General features: G+C 38.7%; 1 pseudogene; it reads left to right on the top strand.

Annotated features, from left to right (window-relative positions):
- Positions 1–973: 973 nt before the first annotated feature.
- LOC103449238 (pentatricopeptide repeat-containing protein At2g30780-like) lies at positions 974–5,300 on the top strand (annotated as a pseudogene).
- The last annotated feature ends 4,664 nt before the right edge of the window (positions 5,301–9,964 follow it).

The following is a 9,964-nucleotide window of genomic DNA, read 5'->3' on the forward strand; positions in this document are numbered from 1 at the left end:
CTGCAACTTCTGCAAAAATAAAGAAACAAAAGCTAAAGCCAAGTAAGATCAAAGAAAAGTTTTATACCATACTCCTTGATGTGAATCTCTATGTTATTGGTGCGGCTGTTTCCAGCCTGTTACAGAGATGGTTTATTGACAGTGACATGGAGTTTGACGTCCTCCTTGATCTCCGCTTGCAGCGGCTGCCTACGCAGATTGCCACGTGTTCCGAAAGGACGTCAGACGCCGCGGACGTAGCCGTCAGGTGCGGATGACAGAGCCTGTCCTCCGACGTCGGCGACGAGAAGGCAGATGAGTCCCATGGTGAAGATGCTCCATCTCGGGTCCTTGAAGATGTTGATATTAGGTGCCTGCTTGCTCATGCAGGTCATCAACAGTAACCAAAGATGACAGCAAGCCAAATGGAGCTCAAGATATGATCGTGTGATCTGAGATAAGGCTAGTAAATCTCGTTTCTTTCCACCGACACAAGAGCATTGTAAAAACGATAGTGTGTGCAGTGGAATAAAAGAAATAAGACACAAAATTTACAAGGTTCCTCTACAGTCAGTGTGACTGAAGTACATTCTCAGGGCAGTGGTGCTTTCATTATAATTTGGAATAATATGAGTACAAAAATAACTCTCACTGTTATCTCCTCTCCTCTCTCTCTTTTTCTTTCCTCTTTCTTCCATCACAATTTCTTCCATGAACTTCTCACCCATTTAAAGACTTATGTGGGGTTTGTATTTATATAGAAAATGTGTCGTATGAAGGAAGCTTTAGCATATAGTGGAATGATCCATTATTTAATTCTTTGAGTGGACATCCACTGTTCTACAACAAAAAATTGAAATCAAAATAGTTTCAAATTGTGCTAGATCTTTTTTTTTCTAAAGATTCGGGAGATTCCGTGATCATATTTATTCATCGTACATCGTGCGATCAGTACTATTTATATTTAATTTTAAATTTTAAATTTTAATAATTTTTAACCATATGATACGGATAAATTGACGGGATCACGGATCCCCGGATTCCAGGGGGATCCTTTTACTAAATCTTAGGTAAACCCTTGGTAAACCCCAGAAGATACAACGGTCACCAGTCACAACACCAACCAATGAAGCGAGTTTGGAAGCTATCCGACGCCGCCCAATCTGAGCTCCTCTCCCGCCACAGATCCTCATCCGCCGCCGTCGCCGCCGCCTCCAAAACCCCACAACACTCCCCCTACACTTTCACCCGCACCAACTACCCAAATTACAGACGCACCCAGGACGTCAATGCTCAGACCCATTCCTCCTCCGCTCATCTCCTTCTCAAGCATCATCGGCTTGTTCAGCGACAAGCCCTCGACGCAAGATCTCAGGGCCAGGGAGGATCTGGCCCGCACGGTGTCCAGGGTGAGGGACGAACTGGTTCAGAATGTTGGGGATTCTGAGAAGATTGTTAGAATTTTGGAAGCGAAGGTATGTTCCTCCCTCCGTAAATGGAAAAGCGGAGAGGGTGTCGTTGAGCTTCTGAATCAGCTGCGTTCGTGGCCTCATTTGGCCCTGGAGGTAATTTCTGATATAAAAGTTTGAGACTTCAGCTTTAAAGTTTGAAGCTTTTTCGGTTTTAGTATGAGGTTTCGATTAATTTACTTGTAAATTAGTGTTCTTTTCTAGGTTGTATGTTCAATTATTCAGCATGAAAGTCCACTAAATTGCCATTGTTCTGCATTTGTTAATTCTGTATCTGTAATTCTATATGGATCCATTTTTTTTTTTCGGAAAGATTTCGCTCAAAGTAGGCATTTTTGGTACGCCATTCACAATATGCACACTTTTGTTGCACTAACTTGGAATCAGATTTTATGAAATGAAAGATTGGCCTATTCCGATTAGGGTTCGTGGTGAATTAATCTGAGTTTTAAGACTATCTAAAAGACAAAAACACAATGGATTGGTTTGGTTTGGTTATGTGAAACGTGCTTGCGTCTTTTGAAAAATATCAAAACCGACAACTACAGACAAGTAATATTGAATGTAAGGGATGGTTAATCTTTACCGTGCTTAGGAAATGTTGGTGTTTAACTATCTATTTTTCTTTTGATTTTTTTCGCTTATGTTACAGGTTTTTGATTGGAGAAGACGGCAGGTTTCTAGTAGGACTTCAATCAGCGCAGAGGAATATGCAGAGGCTATTATAATAGCAGGTAAAGCTAAGAATGTTGAACTTTCCGTTGAGTTATTTACCGAGGCTATAAACAAGAGGATGAAGACGACTTCTATTTATAATGCACTGATGAGTGCTTATATGTTCAATGGTCATACTGCTAAATGTCAGTCTTTGTTTCGGGACCTCAAGAAGGAACCAGATTGCCGTCCTACTGTTGTAACGTACAACATTCTTATTTCTGTATTTGGTCGTTTGATGCTGGTTGACCATATGGAGGCAACTGTCCTGGGTTTAAAGGATTTAGGCCTCTTGCCTAATTTAAGCACATACAATCGTTTGATTGCTGGATATATAACGGCTTGGATGTGGAATGGTATGGAACAAACTTTCGAAAAGATGAAGGAGGGTCCTGTTAGTCCCGATATTAGCACTCACTTGCTAATGCTTCGAGGGTATGCTCATTCAGGTTATTTGGTAAAGATGGAGGAAACGTATGAGTTGCTAAAACATCACATAGATAGCAAGGAAATCCCATTGATAAGAGCTATGATTTGTGCATATTGCAAGAGTTCTGTGACAGACAGTGGAAAAGATTCACAAACTAATGAAACTTATTCCAGAAAATGAATATAGACCTTGGTTGAATGTTACGCTGATTAGAGTTTATGCTCAAGAGGGTTGCTTTGAGGCGATGGAGAAGTCAATAAATGAGGCTTTTGAGCGCAAAACTGCTATACATACTGCAGGTGTGATGCGATGTATACTTTCAAGTTATTTCAAATGCAATGAAGTGGATAGACTTGAAAGTTTTGGGAAGCGTGCAGAATTTGCCAGGTGGAGAACTTGCAGGTCCCTATATCATTGTAAGATGGCCATGTATGCATCACAAAAGCGCTTAAAGGAAATGGAGAGTGTGCTTATTCAGATGGAGAATTTTAAAATTGCATGTACCAAAAAAACATTTGTGATATTGTACAAAGCCTACTTAATGTGTGATCAAAGATATAAGGTGGCACAAGTATTAGGATTAATGTGGAAGCATGGATATGAAATTCCTTTGGATTCATCGTGATCATGATTCTCCATGTCACTTTGGTAGAGATCTTTGAATGGCAGAAATTGCGTAAAGCTTTCAGAGAGCTTTAAATTCATAAGACACAACAGGGGTTCAACATTATTACAGGTACACATCTTCACTCAGAAAGTGGCTTGTTGGAAATGGCTCATTTTCCCTTTAGTCAGTAGTTGCCTAGATTTTTTGCTGCATGTACACGCTCATCTGCTCAGAATGATTGCACACTATTTCCTGTTAATACAACTGTTAGAATCCTACGGTTTTCTATTGTTTTCAGTGTCCTCTTTCTTTTTCCTTCCCTTTTCTAAGATGCTAGGCGGCTGAGCATTCTGATCTCATCATCTGGATTAGCGCCACACTGGATTCATTCAAAACATAAATCAGCTCAACAAGTTTTTCTTTGTAAAAAATTATTCTTTCATCCGCTAGCCATCAGATTGACCAACAAGTGATCTTGATGGCATCCTATGATCATTGAAAGGAAGAATTTACAGATCACATGCTTCGAGTAGACACTTGGGAAGTCAAAGTGCGATCTGATTGAAATAGTTTGTGCTGACGCATCTTGATTGGTAGGAGTAATGCAATAATTTCTTCTATTTATGTGTCAGCAATTTGTAGAATCAATTAGATGCGGTTGAATGATTTATGGCCTATCTATCATTGGTTGAACTGAACTATATTAGAAAACAAACTTAATTTCTCTCTTATTCATTGATAATTATGTGTGTATTTTGAGATTACTTATTGATTTATGATGGCATTGGCTGAATTTGGATTAGTTGGAATTCAAGAATATTACTTTTTAGATGTGCATTTCGTTTACCGTATGATGTGCTGACAGCAGCTTAAAACCCTCACAGCTTATTCTCACCAAAATAAGCTTTTTTTTTTTTTAGTTTACCAAACGCCTAAAACCCTCACAGCTTTTTTTCATGGGTGCTTTTTTTTAAGCACCTCACTCCCAAACCACCCCTAAGTCATGTTCCGTTGATTGTGGAGCAATGTATTCTTAAAAGAGTGAGTGAGTGTGTGCGCATATGTAGTCAGTAGTCTTGCTACGAGATCACTCCTAGATGTAAGTATATAGTACACCGCAGCTAAACCTGAATTTCTTATTCCTTGAGTCAGTAATAACTAATGCATGAGATGCCATCAAAGGAACAAAGTATAGATCCTGTTAGTGAAGTCTATTAGAACAAAGTGTACGCCATTAACTCCAACCAACGCTAGGTAACTTTAACAAGCTTATGGATGTTGCTTCTGTCGCATCTTGAAATCGTTGGATACTGTAATTACATGATTCCTTGGATGCTGTAATTACATGATTGACCCTCATGCAACCGTCTCCAAATGAGGAAATTTAATCCTTCTGCATATTTCTTTAGACACTCATGACTTCTTTATGCGTATTCTATATATCAAGCCAAATGATATGATTGCTTTTGAAACTTATGTTATTTCAGTTTGTCATCAGTTTGTATTTCCTATTTGTTTCACATATATATACAGCTGATTGACCGTGCTGGGTTGCAGAATCTGTACATTATTTCATGGACCAAGGGTACCAAGGCGCTGAATACCTGCGGAAATCAAAATACATCTCACCAAGACCTCAAACGTTTCAAAGAGGGTTGCCGCCTGTCTTCCACCAGAAAGTTCCGGTATTTGTGACTGAATCTACAAATGTTTTTTAGAAACTACATTGACAGTGAAGAGTTAGTCCTTGCCTTGTTTGAAAGGCTGTAGGCTGTAGAATATGTATCAAATTACATCTGAAGCAAGAGCAAGTAATATTTGGAAGCCGATTTCCAGATGTTAAATTATTTGTTTCTACTTCCCCTGTAGGAGCAGGACCATCCAACTGCTGCTAAATTGTATGCACAACGCCTTCGTAAACGGACCTGTTTCGGTTGCTGGATGTGTTCATGAAAATGTTGAAGAAGGTAATAACTTCTTATTCTTTACAAAGTGTTCTTCTGTGCATCAAATCTTACCCTCATTGTACATTTGGTCTTTAGAAAATGCTCAGTGCTACTTGCACTTCATGTTATCGTTTACCAAAGGGAAGCGATTTTCACTCTCTTGTTTTCTCTTTTCATTTATCTTTCAGTATTTCTGACAATTTGATTGAATAAATTAAAAGAAAATCAATGGACTTAAATTAACATGGATGTGCAAAATATGAAAATGGTGTGTGAAAATCATTTCTCTACCGACAAATTATAAGAAAAATTATCGGCTAGTAGGAAGCAAAATGAGAGCTAATGGGCTAATAGGAAAAATTGTAAGCTTCTTATTTTCTTACTTGAAACGAGAGAAGTCATGAACTTGAATAATTCTCACGTACATATGTTCATAAACAAGGAAATGTTAGGAACATCAATAATGTTTTTTTTTTTTTTGTTTGTCGAAGGAACATCAAGTAGCCGACCCCACTTAGTGGGAAAATGCTTTGCTGCTGTTGTTGTTGTTGTCGAAGGAACATCAATAATGTTAGTCATTCCAAATAAGTAAACAGACTGTTAAATAGAGACATGTCTTACATTTAACAACATAACAAAAGATGTATTTATTCTCACAATACAAATACAGCCAAAACAATTTTTTTTTTCTTCATGTACATAAAAGTCTAGGGAAATATTGGTTACTCTTATCATCAGCGCTAGACCACTCCCACAATCTCGAGCTGGTAGGAGTTAAGTATGGCACCTAACTACTAGTTGTCATCTGTATGAATTTACGTAGAAATTTACAAATCACGCATCAAAGAAGACTGCAAGCAATAAAACTCGAATTTTGATGAGATTCCACAAGATATGAATCTTACCAACTGCCAACCCGACGCAAAAAAAAATATATTCTTTTCAATGAGCTAACTATCTGCTCTCTTCTTTTCCACCTTTCCTCTCTTTTTCATTGGGAAAGCAAATGAAACTTTATGTGTTGATAAAATGACATCATACACATGAAACTCTATACCATTCCTTGGATCATATTGCAAAAGATAAGCACATTCCAATTAATTATAATTGTTAATCCGTCATCCGTCGTTTCATATCTGAAGGATTGTCGTTTCTCGCATGCTTTAATTTATGGGTTCAATCTCTTCTTTTCCCTTTTGCTTTTCCTAAATTGCAAATCTCCCAAAGTTTTATTATTATGATGAAATTGGATTCATTACTAAATCGAATGTATTGATTTCATTCTTACCCTCTCCTTGTTATGATGTTGGTAAACTACACACAATGTTATCTTCGTTGACATTTTAGAACGATTTTTATCATTCAATACAGTTGAAATAATCGCTGACACTTAACAAGCTGGAGCAAGACTATGTGTATACATAAGAATAACATATATAAAATGATCCGGTTTTGCAATTTCACTTTTGAAGAAAATTGAAAGATCTAAATAAATATGTAACCAACCCAAAAAATAGATCTAAATAAAGAAGTTTAGTACAGTGATACAACAATATCTTCGTCGACATCTAAAAACATATTTCAACCTTTTTTCCGATGCCTTTTGAGATATCTCCCCCCCCCCCCTTTTTAAAGAATGATGGTTGCTCTACCAGGTCTCATCGGTGGACAAGGATTGTATGCCCTTCCTTTTTCCATGCCCTTCCATGCTCTCATGTTTTGGATGGTCACGGTTAAGACATGTCAACATTTTATATTATTTTTTTATAAAAATAATAAGACAAAAATAAATAGTAATATAAAATATTTACGCGGTTTAACCGTAACCACATAAACAAGAGGGTATGAAAGCAGTGGCGAAGCCACGTGGGAGCGACGAGTGGCGACCGCCACTCCCCTCGCCGGGAAACACCACTGGACCCCAGGTCTTCGCCACTCCCCTCGCTCTCGTCAGAATTCATGGTGGAGGAGATTAACAGAGGTCTAGAAGAAAGTCGAAGAAGGGATTACGGTGGGGACGACGAAGGAGGGGGTGGGAGTGGGATCGACGGGGAAGGAGATGCGGTTGCGATGGACAGAGGAGAGGTTGATGGAGGAGGTGTGGGGATGAGATTGACGAAAAGCGGTTGGGGGTGTCGGGTCTGGGAGAAAAGCAAGGAAGAAGATGGGTGTTTGGATGTGGGTTGAAGATAAAGTTGGGTGTTTGGTTAACAAGATAACAAGTATTGGGGAAGAGTTTTAAATGACAAGTGTTTTAAAGTTGGGTGTTTGGTTAACAAGATAACAAGTATTTGTGGTTTTATTTTTGGGAGTTTTAACAAAAAAACTCCTGGTACTGTTCACTTTTAACGAAAAACCACATTTATACATTTCTCTGGTGCTATTCACTATACCTTTAAAAAGGGTTTTTCATTAAAAATGAAGTTTTTTGGAGTTTTTTTTAGTTTTCCTTTTATTTTTAAGTCTTGTATGTATTTTTATTTTCTCTTTTAAGACTCCCACCGTATTTATCTTAAACTCTCACATTATTTATAAATATTGTATTACTTTAAAAACAATGTAAATATTGTTTAATGCTTATTTTACGATAATTTAAATCTATCTAGGCTCCCGCCTAGATCTCGTCTAGGCACCTAGCTGCTAGGTCTCAGTCCGTTGTTTGATTAGTACCTAACATTTTTTAGGATCTAATCCTAGTCAATTTAAGTTTCTTACATTGGCTTAGATATTATTGCTTACAACTGCTTGGGTGGAGAGACCATTTTCTGCTATGAATATTGAGTCAAAACTTTGCACTATCTAATGTGAAAGTAACCGCTTCGATTGAACTTTACACTTTTGAATTTCCTTCGCCACTGTATGAAAGGGCATGAAAAAATAAAGGGCAGGCAATCCTTGTCTCTCATCGGTGTTGCCTATAGGTCGTGATGTGCTCGAGGCAGTCGTCTCTTGTCCCCCCGCCGGTGGGGAATTTGCTCCTAAGTTGTCGCTCTATTGCATCTGGCCCTTTCTTTAGGCACCTTTGGGAGGCAGGGAGTGTGATAACTTACACGCTTCCCAATTCCAGCAACCTGGTGAGGACTAGCTGTCTGGAGACAGGTTAATGCTTGGCCTGCTAGGCTTGCTTCTGAAACCACTATCGACATTCGGTATAGTTCAAACGACCATTGTCATCCAATAAAGGTGGAGCGAAACAATGCCAAATACATAAAAACAATACGTACACATTTAGAAATTAACCAATTTTGCATTTTCCCCTTCAAAGAAAAGTGAAACATCTAAATAAAGAAGTTGTTTGTCATGGTGATACAACATCTTCGCCAACATAAAAAAAATTGGAATGATCATTGACATTCAATACAGTTAAAACAATCATTGATATCCAATACAGTTAAAACGATTACTGACAATAAAGTCATAAAAATAACTCTATTTCATTTTCTTTCTCGAAGAAAAGTGGAAAATCTAAATAATCAACTTGCTTGGCAATTGGCATAGGGGTGGGCACGGGCCGGGCCAGGCCCAAATTGGAAGGACCGAACCGGACCCGCTTGAAAATACAACGGGATGGGCCGGGGCAAATTTTACTATTTTAAAACTGGGAACTGGACCTAAACTGGCCAGTATAAAACGGGTCGGTTCCTACGGGTCCAACGGGTACCCTGCATTTTTTTTTCTTTCTAATTTTTAGTATCCTAGAACCCAGATTCCCAGTCGAATTTGCACTTGACCGAGTTCGGATTCGAGTTCGAAATCGAATCAGGACAGGAAGAAGGCGCCGCCGGAGACAAATCTAAGAACTGGAGCGATGAAATCGATCAATTTTTAGTATCCCACTCTTCTCTGCAATTACCAAAGCACATCAACATCACCCCACCCAAGGCTCCAAGCTCTTTCCTTAGCCTCTGCGAGAAAATCCTACAAGCGTCCATCCTCAAATCAACAACTGCAGCCAATGCGACAAAAGCCCTTTGCATCCTCCTGTAGTTCTCGTGCTGCACGCTCACCTCCACTGCGGTTTGCAGTGGTGTGTTTAGTTTAGTTTGCAGCAGTGATGGTGATTGCTGTAGAGGAGGGGGGAAGGAGAATATGGGTGATTGTTGCAGCAGCGTGTAGTACTTGTGAGAAGAAAATGGTTGCTGAAATGAAGAAATCAAGATCGAGGTCGAGGTCGAGACGAAATGAGTCGGGAGGATTCTAGAATTCGAGATTGAGGTCGAGACGAGAAGAGTCGGGAGGATTCTGGAATTCAAATCAATGGTGGAGATTTAATCTCCCTATAATGAATGGTTGAAACGATTCGGGCCGAGGGCCCGTTTTCTCTTAAATTTGTACCCGCCCCGACCCTCGGGTCCAAGATCCGTTTGCCCAGCCCTAAATTGGCATGGTGATACGGCGAATATCTTCATCGACATCCAAGAACATTGAAAAAATTATCGACGCTCAATAAAGCTATAACGAACACTAATATTTAACAAAATCAAAACGAAATTACACTAATACATAACGATAACACGTATAAATTAAGAAGGGACCCACTTTTTCATTTTTCCTTTCAAAGAAAAGTGAAAGATCTAAAACAAGAACTTGCTTGAGATATGGGTGACAAGTATTAACAAGACCTAACCAATTAATGCTCTCCTAAATCCAATAAATAGGAAAATCTTTTTCCTTATCATTTCAAATTTTCAACCAACAAAATAATAAAAAAAATATAGAAATAATATAGAAATAATATAAGCCTGAAAAAAATTCCACATAAGACATGAAGGAGATGTGAACACGTAGGGCATCGAATGACCCACCAGGGTTTTGTCGT

This window comes from Malus domestica, chromosome 11 (genome assembly GCF_042453785.1).
Source record: "Malus domestica chromosome 11, GDT2T_hap1".
NCBI lineage: Eukaryota > Viridiplantae > Streptophyta > Magnoliopsida > Rosales > Rosaceae > Malus > Malus domestica.